General features: G+C 45.6%; 1 protein-coding gene across 1 annotated transcript in view; it reads left to right on the forward strand.

The window, feature by feature from the left end:
• Positions 1–19,874, forward strand: part of igsf11 (immunoglobulin superfamily member 11) — a 67,903-nt gene that overhangs the window by 32,481 nt on the left and 15,548 nt on the right. The gene's annotated exons all lie outside the window — the stretch shown is intronic.

Genomic DNA, 19,874 nt, shown 5'->3' on the forward strand with positions numbered 1-19,874 from the left:
TTAGGCCCATAAAGTGGTGAAATATGTTAGGCCTAACGAGCACTGATTATTGCTACTCAGGAGCAATAAGCTTGCTAGTTCATCAGATAGATTTCGAACATGAATACATAAACAGGTTACATCGCTGTATAACCTCATCAAGGTATTCTATAAATATCATTGTCAGTCAGAGATTATGGTTATGGAGCAATTCAGATGTAATCATTTTACCCTGCCTCCATAAATATGTAAACAGAATTTTGGGAAACGGATCCAGGTTTCTCAGACTCTGTGTGACATACAAACAGTAATATATGTCTGTATGTCTTTATACATGTTGTCACATAAAGCCTCCATATTCATATTCATTTCTAGTGATTTTCCTTGTTTATGTTCATATTCTGTGTGTTGGACTGTTTTATTACCATTATCCATTGGGTTTGATTCATGACTGAAGTCTATGACCTCACTGCCTAGTTTCTCTTCTGGGTTGTACAGTCAGGAGGTTTTGCAGTGCTGGTACTTTTAGAGCATGTTCACGCTGCATATGGAAAGGTAGTTTCATGCACCTCACGTCAGCGCCAATTAAGCCAGTGCTTATTGGAACCCCTTAAGTGTGATTTTTCACAGAATGAGCGTGAAATCTTGCGGATGAGATCAAAATTACATCAAATATATATTCATAGCCTGAATCAAGCATCTCCAGCAGTTAGACAGCTTATATTTCTCCCTGAGAATTGAGTCAGTATTTTGTTCACGGAAACCTCCTGTTTTGTAGAGGGATGTGCTGCTCCCCAATTTGCCTGAATTTTATGTACACCAAAGGGGTAAACTTGGTTTGAACATTGCTGGGAGCAAACATTTCTATCACTCAATATGCTAACGCTACCCCTGCTCTGACACTAATTATTGGTGAAGTCGTTTCAATGGTCCCTTTGTCAGCCCCTTAACCCACACCTTTACTTTACACCCCTTTGATAAATCAGACTTTGTTAATGGGCTAAGATCTGAACTACGGGAGGAACAGTATAGGTTTCATCTTACTAATTCACTATATCCATCCCTAAGTTTGTTTTTGCTCTATCCTTCCTCCAGCTCTGAAATGCTGGTGGTTCATGTTTGAGATTCTGAAATAGAAAGCACCCTTTGTGGGGAGATACACAATGTTTTGACAATACACTAATATGGTTAAACATGGCGGTACTGAATTATTTCTGTTCCCTCAGCGCTCATAAAATGCTCATGAAATTTTGAAGAAACCACGGCCAGTTGCATTTTAACGACAGTATGTATTTATCACGAACGGCCTTCGGTGGCGGATCTGTAGTACATGCAATCTGTCAACCCTCCCCCTCCTCGCTCTCCCAGTGCTCTTTCCTCTTGGAAGCATAGCCTTGTCCAATAGACTGAATCATGTGCTGGTCACAACCCTAGTATCATATGAATGAAGACAAGAGCACCATTAAGAAGAGAGGACAGTAACACTGTCATGTGGGTGAGGAATACCCCCGGACCAGACTCTCTGTGGGCTTCTGTTTCCTCTTTAATTAAGTTAGGGCTGTCTTTGAATGTCCATCTTCAAGGTGAAGCAACAAAGTATGAGTTAGACAGACTTTCCAACAAGCATCTGAGAGTCAAGTACAAAGGAAATGTAGTTCAGGTTGCCAAGATTGACAGTTTTCAGTGAGACTTTTATAATGGCATAACAAGTTGAAGTTGTATGGATTAAAATGCTGGTAGAGGACTTTTTTTACCGGACAAAAATGGTAGAGAGATTTGAACTGGGGTCAGTCTCATCTCACTGATAAAACAGTAGTGTCTTCAGTACGGTCTGTCACGTCAATTAGCTTTGAAAATGAGAATAGAAGCCCCATTGTCCAACACCCACGCAACCAAAATGCATTAGCTTCAGCTCAAATTTTTTTTTTCTTAGATAAAAGAAATTAACCATACAATATTTTTTTTATCCAAATCATTGGAGAAAGGAATTTAAGAACATCTGATTATGCTAATGAACATTCTAAACTTGCATATCCATGCCTTAGGCTAACCTGTTTCCATTAAACGATATAAGATAACTAATAAAAAAAAACTTTTCTTGTCTGTCTAAGCAGAATTTTTGATTGCGGAATTCCTTGTAGTGAATGACCAGAGTAGAGAAGTGAGCCCTTCACTTTTTTAGTTTTAGTTTTAATCTTTAAATTGCCGGAAAGGATATTGGAGCATGGCAGTATCTTATTAACATCATCATTCACACCTTCATATTGTGCAACCGTGTTCAAAAGTTGCTCATTGGGAAGTATAGAGTAAACCATGTGGGAGATCAGTGTTGCTTTAATGTGCTATTTTGTGGGCCAGAATGTATTTGCTATGTAGCTGAGCTGGTTTAGAACTACATAATAATTCAGCCCTACCTGGGGCTCCAAAAACCCTAAATGTTGGACTTTAATGGATATCCTTATGGTTCGGTGGTACTGTAAACTGAGATATCTATAGTGGCTTCCATCAATGTTATTTTCTTCAATAGTTAATTCGATGCTAGTAAGAAGTTGTTTATATTGAGATGCGGGACCTCATCTGTCATTAAAGTGTTCCTTTAGCATGGAACTCACTCAACATTATGGCTGACAGTTAAACTTTCACTCAAATTAAATGTGTAACTCAATATTCACAAGGTCTCCTTGAAATATTTAGCCATATTTAGAATCCTGGGTTGAGCTAAGGACCCAAACTGGATTGTCGGTTGCCATTACTAGCAGCAATTTAGAGAAGGGAGCAAAAGGTTGGAACTGGCAGTAATAGTAGCAATTAAGCGAGAACATTGTGGCATTGAGCAGTAACCATTCGCCATGTGCATTTCTTTTATTCGATTTTGGTGTCCACAAGCCTGGTGTGTCGCCTGTCTTTGTGTTGCCAGACGTGTAGCATGCCATCTCAGCGATACAGAGGAGGCGGATAAAGCACATACTGTGCAAGTCCCGGACCAGGCGAGTAAATGGATCACTCTTCTCTCTCACTAACAATCCTCCCTCCTGCAGTCTCTTTCTAGGACTATTCCCCAAGACAAGACGTTCTTAGAAGGGCTTCAAGGTCACCCATTTATTTCCACTCTGTGACAGCTCTGTGTTGTAGATATGGGTCAAGAGTCTCAAGGCATACTGGCTATACCCACTCACTCTAACCCCTCGATGTGTGGAGGTGAATTATATACCCACTAAATATCTCCACAACCTCTCCTGGTCTCCCTTCAGCGATATATTTAGAATCCACCTTCACCTTCATTAGCCGTTCAAAGATCCCGAAATATCCTCACAAGTTTTTCAGGCTAACAAGTGAGAGCTATTTCTTGGAGAGAGTGTGGTTTGGAACCATCTCTGCTACATTTATGGCGGTGTCTCCCAGCACTTTCTTCTCACTTTGTCCCATACCTCTCACCTCTATCTTTACCAGCTCCAGCTGTCGTGTAGCGGCTCCGTCAGCTGTCAGCTCCTTGACGGTGAATTATCCCAGGCTGACTGTATACACTGTAGATGTCAATAAGTCCTACAGGGGACTGAAAAATAGACAATGCATACATATTGTCATGTACCATACTGTGCAATAACAACACTGTATACTTGACCACAGAGCAGTGAATAGAGAACATTGCCCAAAACACTCCCACTGTATTGCGATTGGTTTCCTCTTTCGTTGTGATCACCAAGGCCATGAGTTTTACCTGGGGTGATTGGTTTGTTGCCTGACAAGATAGGGGTGTTCTAGACTTTTGTCAGTTGAATTATCATTGAGCGTTTTACGTTGTGTTAAGTCTCTTAAGTAACATATTTTAATACACCTACTCTTTCATCGTCTGATCAGACTGGGCTGATGTGTTTATCCATCTTTATTGACATCATGTAATGTCAGGGTGAGTCATGAATCCGTCGGCTCTTCTTTGTGGCAAGGTTCGGCTGTGTCTCAATCAAATAAATGAGATAAATACGTAGAGGTAGGCTGCATTCTATGTGAGCTCTTGACTTTGATGTGGAATTGAAAGAAGCCACGTGAACACGGATGGGGATCTGAGAGGATCCAATTAAAAAACGATGCAAATGTTTCTGAATATGGTTGAACCATGCCACCATAAATGATTCATCCAAGATTTCCTCTGAACTTAAATTACCCCCCCCCCCACACACACACACTTACCGCCTTCGCTCTCTCCAACCACCCTAACCCTCCCCAACCACCACTTTGCTCCTTTTTCTTTGGTTTTTGTTCTGAAGCACCAGCATCCATGTCCGCTATAGGCTCGATATGGAGATGGAAATTGCGTTCCTCTCCAGTCTGCCGGCTGATTGTTATCCAAGCCCACAGATGGAGAAGAACAGTGAAAGACTGATAATTGCTCGTCTCTTTTCTGTTCAGCAGGCATCTGGCCTCTTCCCATCACCCTCTCCAGTGGCAGCTTTCTGACTGGAGATACTGTGCTGCTTATATTTTACAATAGATGCTAAATGTCCATCACCATTAACAGAAATTGTATAGTAGCCCTTTTCCTGCATCCCTACCGTATACATTTACATTTAGTCACGCGTCTTATCCAGAGCGACTTACAGTAAGTACAGGGACATTCCCCTCGAGGCAAGTAACGTAAAGTGCCTTTCCCAAGGACACAATGTCATTTGGCACGGCCGGGTATCGAACCAACAACCTTCTGATTAATAGTCAGACTCCCTAACTGCTCAGCCATCTGATCCCTGAATACCGTGTACAGTCCAAGTTCAGGTCTGTACCTCAGATCCCCCAAATGATGACATCTTTACAGAGTCAATGTTATATTCATATAAAATAGATCAGCATGGATTTGTTGCAATCTGCTGAGTAACAACAGAAGCGTAGCCTATAGACATTTTATTAAGACTTTCCTAATCTCCCTTATCATCCGTATGTCTCAAAGAACGCCTGGTTCTTGACGTGAATCCTTATTGCATCGAGAAAATAAGCCAGCTCAGAAGAATAAATACATACATAAGAAGGGTAGTGAGAAGGTGATATTGACAACTGTATCTCCATGTTATGAAGTAAGAACATTTTCCTCTGCCTGGAGACATTCGTTTTTTTTCTAGTGCTGTTTTTTGTGTGTCCTTACCTAGCGCTGTTTAATGCAGACCTACCATAGCGCGACAAGCTCTACCTTGAGCCTCATACATCATCTAGAGGTGAACCCTAGCCTGCTTCCTCAAGTCCAACCAGCTCCATGCACTCTGCATGGCCCCCAGCTTCTTGTAGTAAAGATTGCGGTGCATTTTGGTAAAGAAGAACACTCAAAAGGAAGTTTAGAGCCTCGTGTGACCTGGCTTGCCCTATATTTCACACAAATTAGTTGTATCCAAATACCCTGTGCCCTCTGGTCAGGTCATAGGTGTTCATCATCAGCATACTGCCCGATCCCAGACTGCATGCGTGTGTGTTTCCCCATGGATCAGGATGCATGGGCTTCCCTTTACAGAAGGTGGTGACTGCACGCTTCCACATTGTGATGACACGGAGTGATGACATTATGTAACAATGCCGCGGAACCTTAATAGTTGGTAAACCCGGCTTACTCAGGGATTATTGGAGCCATGGCTCCACCCTCGCTCTCTGCTGGCCCAGGTCGGTTGGGGAGGGTGGTATGGGGGAGGAGGGAGCAAGGGGGCAGGAGGGAGGAATGGTGAATGATGGCGTAAACACTACAGCCAGATGGGACAAACCTAAGCTTCTTACAGTCACAGTAATCATGGGGCTAAGTTGCCATCAATGGTGTGGCGTGGCATCTCATGCTAAGGGAAGCACACACACACAGACATACTCACATACACACACAGTCACACAATACTGTACACATCTGTCTCTTTGAAGTGGGGATGGGTGTGTGGGTGTGTGTGGGTGGGGGGGGGGCATATACAGTATAACCCACATTCTTACGGCACGGACATATAAGACAGAATGTGTCATTATGAGGAGAGCGAGGATGTGAGAGAAAGCAAAAGATGGATGGAGGGAGGTACGAGGGAGTGAAAAAGAAAAAGAAATAGGGAAAGGGAGCCTGAGAGAAATAGAGGGAGGGAGTTAGAGAGAGTAACAGCTAGAGTGAGAATAGGGGATTGATAGAGCGACTGTTATAAAGAGGGAGAAAGAGCTGGTATTACAGTACACTCATCTAAATGCAGCAGATATGAGAGAGACCAAGGAAAGGCAGAGATGACACAGAGTCACGCCACACAAACAGGCCTGCTGGGGACCAAACAATCAATGGTAGAATGTCAATAGCAATCAGTTGACAATCTCTGGCTGTCATTGATCATTGAGGAGAACATGAGATTGGAGGGAAAAAAGAATATTTTGTGAAGACTAGCAAAATGAATCATTCAGTTCTCCCCAACCCCCCCAAAAAGAGACAACACACATGGAACAAGCAAAAAGCTGAAACCCAAACTCTTTTATCTCCAAATTTCATTACATAAACACATAAACAGTCTTGATGTTGGGAGATGTTCTCTTTAGAGCTGTTTTAGATGTGCCCCAGCGCTACACAGGGAGAAAAACTGCAATGCCCATGAGAACATGTTTGCATGGATGTATTTGCCTACATAATGAATATTCACTAACAAGGTAGAACTTCACAGGGAAGTAATCACTGATTTATTTAGCGGCATTTCTGACATGCTGCACTATCACAATAGCATTCGAACAAGAACAGCTTCCCCTAAGCACCAACACCATACAGGCACACATCGTTGGTCTGTTAGGAACTAATCAGAAATCAGATTTAAAAAAATGAAAAATAATCTGATTTGTAAAGACAATCGGAAAATGATCCCACAATCCAACTTCATGTAAAGGGTCAAACATACAGTAATGTATTACATGTTAAAGTTTGACCCAATGACCCCTGGAAATGTGTAGTTATTCAGATCAAAGTACATCTCGTTACGTACATGGAGGACAATTTTCATTCCTCAAAAAGGCTCATAATAACTTTTGCTCCATTCTCATGAATTATTTAGAGGCCACAATTCTTTGTGACAAGTATAGAAAGGAACCGAGCTATGGAGCTATAGCTTGTAGGATACATTAAGCCCTCATCAGAATGAATTATAGTTGTTTGGGTCTCAGTGAGAGGGGAGTTGGGTCTCTCTCTCTCTCTCTCTCTCTCTCTCTCTATCTATCTATCTATCTATCTATCTATCTATCTATCTATCTATCTATCTATCTATCTATCTATCTATCCATCCATCTATCTCTCTATCTCTCTATCTCTCTCTACCTTCGTCTCTCTCTCTCCCTCTCTCTATCTCTCTCTCTCTCTCTCTCTCTCTCTCTCTCTTCATTTCTACCTCTCTGGTAGTAGACTTGAGTGATGGTGACCAGCACGCGCTCCTCATTAAATATTCAACTTTCCTTTGATGGAATTAATTGGAAGGTAAATGTCCTCCTGATGAAAGGCTTGGAGAGTTACCCCCATCCCCTACTCCCCAGAGGTACAGTGACCCATGTAGGTCGGTGATTCAGTAGAGTTTCATTACCTAGAGACGAGAGATTCAACAGATTGAATCGGGTTACTGAACCTTTCAGCATGGAGGATAACATACCATATATGTCAATAGAAAGTGTTAATGACTTAATCAATAAATGTGTAAGGCCTTAATTTGTTATTTTCACTCAATACTAGGGAGGGATAGCACTCATCAGAGTGCCATGGGGGAAGTAACTGAACTCCACTGTTGGACTGCCAACCCTGGTTGCAAGTGGCAAATGGCTATAGTATAGTGATAAGGTGCATTGTCCATAGTACTATATACTTTATTTAACATTACAGTCGGACATTTTGAACCATCAACTTATTGGTTAGAGTTTGTATTCTTATTGGAATGTGATATTCACTCAGATTAGCATATTGGCTCTGAATCTGCTCTGCCTGAAAAGCGTCTGTTCTTCGTGGTTTCTTCTTCAATATCTCGGGGTTGAGTCCTTCAAAGCATTTTGTTTCCTGTTTGCTTCCCCCTCAGGCTCCCACCCCCCTTAACCACCCCCACCCTGTCTTACCTAGCCCTCAGGACTTCTCTTTCTCTCCCCTCTTCTTCTCCTCCCCCGCTTGCCTCCCTGCCCTCACTTGCTCCCCTCAACTTACTGCTTATTTCAGCTCTTTCCTTTTTGTTGTTGTGTTGAGGCTATGTGCTAACTTGCTTTTCACCTCCATCACCTGTCTCTTTGTTTCTGTTCTCTGCTCCGCCTTCCCCCACAGACACACTCCTCATCACCTCCATCACCCCCTCCCCCCCGGTCTTCCTTCACTTACATTTTTCTCTGAGCCCTTGCCAATCAACTTTTTCCTTACTCCCTTTTTTGTCTCTACCCCCCCCCCCTCTCCATCTCATTCCCATTCCTATTAGACGTGTATTCCTCCGTGACCAATCTCATCTTCAATCCCAGAGCTTTGATCAGACTGTTTGAGTCACCTTCTCATCCCGGTAATCCAGCAGGATATGACATCCTGAATACTCCACCACAAACTGTCACTAGCTCCATCCATTGATTCTACCTGAGGATGGTGATGGGCTGGAGAGAGATCTCCATTCCTCTCGGCCCCCTGTGCAACAGCTGGTATTAAAAGCTTTCACCTCTCATATCTCTTCACCTAAATCATAATATCCTGGGAAAGATTGCCCCTTTTCTGTCGCCTACTCGCCGTTATCTGCCTGCCTATCTTTATGTGGAAGACGCGTTTTATGTTCAGTTTGACCGCTGTAACATCAGTTAACCTTCTCTCCAGCACTCCGGGTGGTTCCAAATCATTAGAGAACAAAGAAAGATGTGATATTGGTCTTCTCGTATAGAATACTGTCAAACATATGCTGCTGATTTGATAGTTTGGGCTAAAATACATTTCTTAAAGCTCACAGCTTTCTCTGTTTCCAGCGGCTGATGCTGGAGACCAGAAATAGAATATTGAGTGTGAGAGTGTGTGTATGGTAATTATCAGATGAATGCGTTCATTCCACCCATAGCCAAGGGCTGCAAGTAGTGTGAATAGCTCAACTGATTATTGAGAGGAAGGGAGAGAAATGGAGAGAAAAAAGATAGGAAGATGGAAACTTGAGGCCCATTTTTTTTTGTTGCCTTAACCTAAAAATGACTGGACTTTCTACTGGTCATTGGTGAACAATAAACCCTGTGGTCCACTTCTGTATGAACAAGTGCACTTCACAATATCACATCATATAGATCTACCTAGCTACTGTAGTGAAAGCCATACACTCCCATTTATGTCCATCTTTTATTTACCGAGCTGAGGGAGGCTGCATATCAACCTTTATACACGTTGTATCTCTCAGATGCCTGACAAGCTGCAGCAGTTCTGTGAGAGCAGGAGCATTTACGCCTGGTATGGATTTTCCTTCAAGAGAAGATCAGATCTCCAGAAGCTGTGTATATATGCCGGCCCATGGATGAAAGCTCTAGACACAGCCTCACGAGTCCCCGGGTTACTGGGATTGTCTCTCCTCTGATCAGCAGGTGATCGGCGCACAGCTTTACTGGTTGACATTCTCAGCCCCAGATCTTCTTCTTGTCAGGGACCACCGGTCTCCTAATATCCTATGTCAGCAGCTCTCTCTCTCTCTCTCTCTCTCTCTCTCTCTCTCTCTCTCTCTCTCTCTCTCTCTCTCTCTCTCTCTCTCTGTCTCTCTCTCTCTCTCTCTCTCTCTCTCTCTCTCTCTCTCTCTCTCTCTCTCTCTCTGTCTCTCTCTCTCTCTCTCTCTCTCTCTCTCTCTCTCTTTCTCTCACATACACACACACATACACACAGACGGACACACACACACCACCCACACTCCATCACAAACACACACAGATATACTGCATACAATCATTACTGCATACAATCATATCTACACACACATGAAGCCCTGCTTCAATCCAAAAGCTTGCTGCCTGTCAGTCAGAAAAATCTCCGGGGAACCTCGACACACACATGCGCACACATACACACTTAATACTGTATATCTACCCCAGGTCAGATCAATAGCCCTACGTTTATCCAACCCTCCACACCCCCAGACCCCCTCCACGTTCGTCAGCAGTAGCAACCGTATCGATTTCCTCACATCAACCCTGTCTTCATCATCTACCTCCAGGCTTGGGAGACGAAGGGGGGAGGAGGAGCTGGAGGGAAGGGGCTGGAGAGCACCATTGATACTGAATCAGGGCACGTAAAAAAATCCACGTGAAATAAATGGCAGAGGCTGCAAAAGTCAATACTCACCTCCTCTTTTTCCTCTCTTAAGTTGATAGGGATATACTGTATGTATGAACACATCTGTGTGTGTGTGTGTGTGTGTGTGTGCAGGAGCCCCTGAGGAGCGGGATGGGCTGGGGGGAATGTGTCAGATGTAATTCAGACCACCTTTTGTGATTCATCCGGAGTACAAATTGCAGGAAATCATGGAAGCGTTTGTCTCGCTGCGTGTGAATCCATCAGCTGGTTTCAATAGAGGACTGTGATGCTCAGTCAAACGCTTTCTCCATTGCGCTCACATGCACTCTTTCTTGTCTCGCTCTTTTTCTCTCTTTGCCTCTCTCTCATCCCCCCCTCTCTTTTCTTTCCCTCTCTATCTCTCGTTGCGGGCGAGGAGAAGGAGGAGGTGGAGGAGGCCTGTTTGGCCAGCCATATGGCTCTGCCAGGGGCTCCAAAGCAGATGTGCTTCCATACAGTGGGGCTGCTCTGCCTTGCACACGCCTGTTACTGCCTCTGTAGAGGTCACAGTGTCTCTGCCATCCCTACTCCCACATCGCTTTCGGGTCAGAACCCACAACTCCTACGCTGTAGCCTCTCTGGCCAACAACTACACCTCCCACACCACTAGCTTTCTGGCTGCACTGAACTACAACTCCCACCGCTGTGGCCAGGAACTACAATAGCACAGGTCCTCTTGTTTTTGTGCACTGCATGTTTTAGTGTTCTATTTTATTTCAAGCAGAGGAAGAGTTGTTTCTAAACTAAAACATTTCCCACTGCTCTTTGGACAGGAACTACTGTACAACTCCCACACTGCTGACAGAACAACATTATCCACTGTGCTGCTTCTCTGGGCAGGAAATACAACTTCCACAATGCTCTCTCTCAGGTTAAGAACTACATTTCCCACAGTTTCAAATTCAGACCAGCGGATGGCATCTTCATAAGGGCCTTTGAGCTAACACATAAATCACTTCTCCTATAGTGCTGCCCCTCAGGCTTAAACTGAAACTACATTCCCCTTGTGCTGCTCCCTAGGCTGTAACAGAGCTCCAATACAGCTCCAATCACCCTGAGGCTCAGTCTGAACTCTGATTACCAGTCGCCTGCCTTTGAGGCTCTCCCAGAGAAAACCAGGAAGAGGGATTGGCATCGTCTAAAGCAATAGGAGCAGTGAGGAGTGTAAAGTCACCCCACCGTGTACAGAACAGAATGAAAGAACTTGTGAGAAGGCTATTGACAAAACAACCAGTAAAGAGAGTTTTACATGTCTCCGTGGAGCCACGCAGTGCTACTATGAATTGGATGTAATTCTTCGCTGCAGGTTCATGTGTTCAAGACCCATCAGTGGGCTGGTTTTTATGCGTTTTGACAAACAACTTACGGTGCTGTTGAAAGCTAAGTCAGCACCTTTCTGTTGATTTTCAGGGCAGTGCATTTTTCTGAATCCTAAAGCGGGGGGTGGTGTTGGGTGAACGTACAGGGCTTGAGAAGAAAGGTGGTGGCGGGGTGCTCTGGATAAGTAAACTTTATGCTGAATGAAAAGAAATGCAAATGCGAACGAGAGCGTTGCCTGAACTTTTGCTGAGGCAGCGTTTGGCTCTCTGGACCCCGTAGCAGAGAGGGTCTAGGGCCCCCTCATCGTGGTCATCACTCACACTCACATCAAAGGCACTGATACAGCACCCAGATCCTCTCTCACACACTGACGCACACACATACAACCACACACTCTTGAACACACACATACACACACACACATGCAAACACACACATGCAAACACACATTTAGATTATTGTGTATATGCGTGTGTGTGTGTGTGTGTGTGTGTGTGTGTGTGTGTGCATGCACATCTATCCGAGGATGGAAGCAGAGATGCAGATATTTTTGTCAATGTGCTGTGATCTAATAGTGGCAATGTTACAGAGGTGGTTTGAAGACAGATGCTAGTGTGATGTATGATTGTGGCTGAGTACAGAACAGTCCTTGCTGTAGCTAAGCAGGTTGATTTTGTCTTTCTGGAACACAAAGTTCTACACCTTTGTAACGAGATGACATGGACATTAACAAAAACATCCCCCAAAAACACAATCAAAAGAGATTGCTCGACAACATGAACAAATACATTCAGGTTGAGATTAGAGTGCCTTTTGCTCATGGTTAAAGCTGACCCCAGTCACTTGACCCCTGACCTCTATCTGTCTGACCTGGACCAAGTGTGGGGTGAGGGGTCAGCGGGGTTGTGTGTGTGTTGTGACGGTGGCTTTGAAGACGTCTCGGGGGACGTCTCGGAGGGCTGCACTGCGGTGGCAGCTGGGTGGATCTGACAGTGGCTTTTAAAATGTCTCCCTCTGTCAGTCAGTCAGTACTGGCCTGACAGTGCTCATCTGTCCAGCTGGGAGGCTGTGCATTATGACCACTTCCCCTCTAAAATACTGCCTTTCCTCTCTCCTCTCCCCCCTTTGAAAAATACGTATATTTTAGTGAAGGCAGCCCCACCCCCTCAGTCACCCCCATCACCTGTCCATCCACCCGCCTTTTGCCTAGCAGCGCACCCTTTTGACAGCCACTGGAGAGCATAGTCAGAACTGCCCTCTTCCTGACTCCCATTGCAGTGTCTCCCCTGACTGGTTCATACGGGTTTTATATTTATGAAGCACAGACTCAGAGTTACAATCAGCGGTCCGTTTAGTCAGCCTGGGGACTCAGCAAGCTCATAGTGTTGTCCTGTTGGTATGGCCCATGGTTCAGTTCTGGTTAAGACCAGGAGGTGTCTTGTCTGTCTCAGGGATCTAAAATACACCACTTATAACCTAGAGATGCTGTTACTTGAGGTTTTAATTGAGTTTTTTCACACGGCCTGGACTTACGTGTGGCACCCCCTCATCCTGCTGAGGTGAGCCTGAGGGAGTTGAGCTGAAGTTCACTCCAAGGTTACCATTCATTAAATGCCTATTTCACACTGGGGAACAGTTTAAAGTGGGAATGGCATCGACTCAGGTTGTTTCATTTTCATATTTTGAGGCTGTCTTCATATACATGAGTTTTCCTTCTTAGTTACCAGTTAGACGGGTGAACTCCCTGGGACTAAGGCCATGTCATGCCAGGCCATACCAGGCCATACCAGGCTTGCTTTGCCAAGATGCTGGGTCCTAGAATAGCCCTGTGATCGGCAGGCAGCAACAGGTCATGTCAGGCTAGCTGAGAGGCTTACTCCACCTGCAGAGGAGGTCAGGACGCTGCCAGGCCACACACACACACACACACACATAAACAAACACACACGTGTACACAAACACACTGAAAGCCTACAGAGATGGTAAAACCACACCCACCAACCCACAGACACCCCCGCACACACACACACAACAGCCAGGAAGGGAGGGAGTAGATTGGCATTACTACTCTGCTGATAGAGAGCTCCCTGACTGTGAAGTGATCCAGATTACAGGGCATGTAGTTCACTTGCACAGACCTGGCCAGTGCTGAGGTAAGGAAAGTCCCTCTGCTGACCAGCCTTCAGGAACAAACAGCTTGTGACCGGATCCAGTGTTACTACGAGGTGTATGGACAGGGCACAGCCTGTGGCAGTGTTGTATCATGCCCACAGTTACATGAGCCAGCCATGTTTGCATGCATGACACATGCAAATTGTGAGTGCACACGCGTGTGTGTTTTTGCATGTGGGGAGCCATCTGTTTGCAGCTTTAGCAGTCTTCCAGTGCTGGGGTTAATCTGTGCATGAGGGGCCATGGCCTACTTTAACTTTCTGCTCACTCACTGAGTGGAGTGTGCGTTTCTCTCTTTCTCTCTCTCTCTCTATCTCTCTCTCTCTCTCTCTCTCTCTCTCTCTCTCTCTCTCTCTCTCTCTCTCTCTCTCTCTGTCCCTCTCTCTTGCTCTTTGCTTCCTACACTGATAACAACAGTCACCACAAGATTTACTTAGCACCTCTCAAACAATCGCATCTCCGTTTTAAAACACACAGTTTTCTGTGATATCAAACGAGAGAGGACACATGGCGTGTGTGGGTTCTCTGACTCATGCACGAGTGCCATATGCGAGATAGCCGGCAGTCCACAGTAGCCTGTTGAGAAGCTGGCTCAGGTCTCATATGGTTGTACATAGGCCAACAAGTGTAGGGCAGTAACGTCTAAACAACACATCTCTACAGCCCTGTACAGTAGGATTTGCAGCTAAGCTATTCAGACTGCTAAATTATTATATTTGAGCAATATTGTTTACATTGTAAGGTAGCCTCAGTTAAGACCTTGTCCGCTGACCTCGTCCGCTGACCTACTGAATTCCCCAGCCAAGGACCCTGACCCACACAAACCAGGGAGAGTCAGCATGGCAGACAGACAATGTCTGCCAGGCTAGGCCAGACCAGGCCAGGCCAGGCCAGGTCAAGTCAGCATAGACTAGACTAAACTAGAGCTAGTACAGCTAGGCTAGGCTAGAGCCTTTCCTTTGTTACAGTTCTGCTACTGTATAGAGAAGGCTGTGTGTTGAGGGGAGGGCTAGCTTGTTTGTTTGTGAATAATGAATGAGGTGCCTTTTATAATGTGGCCCCCCTGATCCCAGTGAGTGGGCCTCCGCCTCAGTGTCACGCTTGCTGTCACGTACATACCCTAGCAGCTAGCATGACGGGACACACTGCAAGAGCAAACCTAGACGACAAACGATTTCAGTTACAGCGAGCGACACCATTTTTTTTTATTTCAATGACTTCCTGATTGAACAGTTGGTAGTTTCTCCTAAGACGACAGTGACTCCAACAGATGACACACGTTACTCTAAATGTCTGTCTCAGAGACGGTGGCTGTAGTCTGTTGTTGTTCTTGTGCATCCTGGCTGAGCTGTGAGCGTTCGTGGTTGATGAGTTGCCAACGAGCAGCTGGGTACAGACACAACTACCACCTGAGATTCACTCAGGGGCCCCAGACCCTCGCCGGGCGGGTCCCCCCCCCCACCCACGCCTCGCACACATCAGAGGGCCTAGTGTGTGAACCCAGCATACTGTGAAGCCCACGGGCCCCCTACAAAGACAAGAACAAATAACCTTCTGTGTTTACAACGGTGTGTTGGCATGGAGGGGGCCTGGTTCTGCCCTCAAAGTCACTTTTACAAAGCGTGGGAATCCTTTGTTCGGGGCCCGGCGGAGCCTGTCTGCGTCCCGAGGTGAGCTCATCCCGATCGAGGCCACCGGGTCCAGTGTGGTGCGGTGCACGCGGAAGAGATGGCAACTCCAACTCGCTCCTGCACCAACACTCGATGGTATCGGCTGCTGTTTCACAGCATTGGAGATTGGTGATTTTCCGAGAGTGGGTGTGGGGTTAGGAGTGGGGGTAGTGGGGAGGTGTGGGAGGCTGGTAGGGTGGAAGGGTGGAGATACTGTCGTGTGGAGGCTGGCAGCTGGACGTGAGCTCCAGTGGGAGAGACAGATTAAAGAAGTGTCTATTTCAGTCTGGCCCGCATCCTAGTTAGGGGGTGGTCAGGCCGTTGCTTCTCCTGGAGAGACGGGTGTGTTTACCTCCTCCTGCCTGCCTGCCCGGTCCAACACAGCCAGAGGCACGTCACATCAGAGCATCACAGGCATCTGTTTGAAACAGAAATAAAAGTGAGGCCATGAATAAAAGAACCCCCCTATGAATAAAAGCACAGGGCTGCGATGCAAATGAACCAGCATGCGGCGGTGTGCTGAGAGAAGGAGAGAAGGGGGGGGAGAGAGAGAGAAACCTGTTTATGATTCTCTCATCCAAGAGAGAGAGTGCTTGTTTTACTCAGGCATAGGTGCGCCTGTGATGACACAGAGAGGATAGTAGATGAGAGCAGAGAGTCATATAGAGGGGGAGCACAAACTCGGGAGAGAGCAAGAAAGACACACACACACTGATGCACACACACGCACACGCACGCACACACACACACACACACACTGATGCACACACACGCGCACACACAGATGCAGGGAGGGAGGTGGTCTCTCAGAGGTATGGGTTTCTATGCATTAATAAACAGGAATTTTGACACTTGGCTCCCGGATGAAAGGAGAAAGCTGTTTAAACGGAGCCTCGCCGAAGGCTCTTCTACTACTGCCTAAGGTGACTTTTTCAATTAGTGCTCCCTGGAAACACACGCCTCCTCCCCCCCCCCCCCCCGCTTTTCTTTACTGTCTCTTTCTTTCTCTCCTTTGTGTTTCCTTCATCTTTCCCCCCGTTGTCTTTGTTTCTTTCTCTATCCTTCTTTCCCTCCTCTCACATCTTTTTCTGCGGCCCGATTCCTCTCTCCACCTCCCCGTTCCCTCTCTCCCCTCTCATCCCACGTCCTCCTTCTCCTTTGCTCTTACCCCCCACGGTTGGGTCCTGATTGATACTCTAGATCACAAGTAGAGGAAGGAAGACCTCAATACCCGACTAACTCCCTAGCCCGCAAGTCTTAGGACCACCGCATTAACATTACGCTTGTGCACTCCAGTCAGATCCACAGACATGCCTGGTTCCACCAGGGAACCAGGGCTAGGGAGGAACTGTGCAGCAGTTAGGCCAGTCGATATTGTTAGGCCAAGCCACTCTCCACCATCCCAAGGCAAGGCTGGAGGGCTGCTAGACAGTAGTATGGGGAGAATGTTTGTTTATAAAATAGTAATGGCACCAGCACTGTAAACTAAACGGAGTGGGGTGGGTTGGGTGACTCGTCAGAGTAGCGTTCTCCTCAGACAGACTGGGAGACAGGAACACCCCTCAGGACAGAACTGAACAGAACAGGACTGCTTGGGGGGGTTCAGTACAGTTCCGCTGGACCATGGGGTGGTAGCGACATGGAGCCGCAGCTCTCTGACATGGAACCGGCAGGGCTACCTCTGTCTCTGAGCAAGAAAGGGCTAACTTATGTATGAGAAGCTCTTCCCTGAGCAGCAGAGAACGCTGGGCACCAACACTGCCATCTTCCTGCACAGAAACATGGACCTTTCTATGTGTGGATGGAGGTGTTTATTGGTTTAGGAAAATGTGAGTCATGTAATCACACATGTAATGGATAATTCTCAGAAGATCTGGAAGTTCATATCTACGTATACACGGTCTCCTTTCACCTGTATTTTCTTCCTAACTGTCCTGTTAGCCACTGTTTCTGTCGGAGTTGTTTTGCATGTTGCTGTGTGTGTGTGTGTATGTGTGTGTGTGTGCGCGTGTCTCTGAACAGTATGTGCGTGTGTGTATGTGTGTGCCTACCGTATGTCTGTGTGTGTAAAGTGGGGTTGAAACGTGTTAGATACTGCAACTGTTAACAGGCTGTGACTCACCATTCCATTAGTTTCAAGATGCACTACTAAGTACTTGAGTAGGCCATGATTCCTGGCTAAGTTAAGAGGAAGTGGTGACAGAGGAGGGGCTGTTCTGTCCCCCAGTCCCACAAACATCTGTATCCTCAGAAATGGTTTCACCACTCATAAAGGAGGGCACCATTTTTGTTTGAGCCCAGCACTAGTACAATGGGTTCATTTGAACAATTGACATAAACCTAAAATCAAACTGAAATGTGTTTGTGTCGGGAGTAAACTAACATGGGCAGGGCTTCAGTCATAATCCCATGCTGGAGAGGAGGGCCATTGGCTAAATCGTTGCTGTGCAATAATGAGGCAATCCCAGCAATGATCAGATTTTTCTCTTGCTGAGACAATGAGTGCACTGCAACAATGATATCACTTTTAGAATCCAGAACTGACATGAACATCAAATCCCTTCTCAGAAAGGTATCATGGTTTCCAGTGTGCATTCTCTTGTTTTCTGCTCTGTTTGTCCCTAACGGGCATCCACACACGTTGCCCCCCAGCTCGCAAAGACGTCTGTGGTTTGTTGTGAGGTCAGCAGGGCTTACAGGCAGTTTGGGCGGCTCGCTTCTCTAATCCAGGTTTGGAAAAAATGAGACTCCAGCTGCTGAGAGCAGAACATAGCAGGAGCCTTGGAGGAGTTTGGGAGGATAAGCTGATGCGCCTTGGATTTCTCCGCCTGGAGCTCCTACTCCTTCTCTCCTCCCTTCGCAACTAACCCTTCCTTTTCTCTTGTTGGCATACTTTATCTGCTGAGTGTGAAACAGGATTACTCTCCTGCTCAGTCAGATAGAGACTCCAACTCACAGAGGTTGAGGTGGTGTGGAAGAATTTGGTACCAAGGGTCACGCAGGGGGGTGTTGTGTCAACACTGTACAGAAGCTTTGAGACACTGTGTTAAATATTCTATCTTTGGATATCAAGAATTCCTTCAAGGCTTGTTGGTTAGTGATAGAGTGACTTCAGGCCATTGCTGAGACTTCTATAAAAGTATAATCTCCCATGAGAAGATTGTTTCACTGACAGGAAGTCATTCTTTCTTTCTCTATAGAAGGATATTGGAGATTAGGAGGCTGTTGAGATGTGATTGAATAAGATTATACACTCCAGAGACAACATCCACACATTAAGAGTTTACAGCCAATATCCCAAGGGGGATGTGGAAGTCTAGTACACAACAGAAACTAGTACAGATGAGTATTAGTGCAATTGTACATTATCCCATGGGGCTACTTCTTAATTCACAGGTCTTTTTCCACAAGAGGAAGTCACAAAGTCTTTACAATCGTATTACGTTCCCTAACAGATCCCCACAGATCGTTTACTATGAGCGGTAATATGATATGCTCATATTTCTGTAGTTCAGCTCCGTAGCTTTCGCTGCAGACTGATGGCTGGCAGTCTGGGGCCTTTGCCAGAGGAGAGCGTAGGACGTGTCTGTGGACAGCCAGTGAGCAGAGAGCAGTCTGTCGGCCGGGAGATACCAGCTGGCTCCAGCAGCCATATTCTTCTGTACTCCCACCTAGGATATATCAGCTTATGCCATAATCACCCTCTTACGTCTGAGCATATAACAGCTACAAGGACAATTCTCAGGACATGCCCAATTTCTCCTAATTTGATTACGGGTATTGTGTTGAGATAAGATGGCTCCCCACCGGGTTTGGGACGTAGACGTATGTTTGTGGGAGAGATATAACTCAATTTAGGCCTTAATGTGCTTAGCTGCTCCAGAAATAGGATGCTCGAACATATTTTTCTATTACAGTTAGCAACATTTTGACAGCTGGGCAGGATACTGGGTTGTTGGTTAGAGGTGATAGCATCTCATTCGGAAAATGTGTTTCGGAAAATGTGTTTCACCAAGCATTCAAGATATAGAGCATTAAAAAGGTTATCATTAGACTCAATAGGCTATATTCATATAGTTGTTTGTAAATGCAGTCGCTAATTCTAGCTTGTGAACGTGCAGCTTAGAAAAGAAACATTGTTTGTATTCATGCTTGACAAGTCAGCTTTTTTTCCTACATTTAGCCTTAACATATTGTTTGAGATATTTCCTAATGTGGTGTTCATTCAGCAGTTTAAACAAAGACCCTAGTTATCAACTAAGTTTAGAAAAATAATGTTTTGTACCCTGTATAGATGTAATGGTTGAGTGAGCATTGAAACAGAGATGCATGGTATAATTAGACATGACCTTTTCTTGTGAAAAATAGTAGTGATGCACAGTGGTTACAGTGTTTTCTAAAGCTACCCTACTAAAATATGCAGTTTGTGTGACTTTTCTGGGATAATATTGTGA

The sequence above is a fragment of the Hypomesus nipponensis genome, chromosome 15 (assembly GCF_054491055.1).
Source record: "Hypomesus nipponensis isolate SF chromosome 15, ASM5449105v1, whole genome shotgun sequence".
Lineage (NCBI taxonomy): Eukaryota > Metazoa > Chordata > Actinopteri > Osmeriformes > Osmeridae > Hypomesus > Hypomesus nipponensis.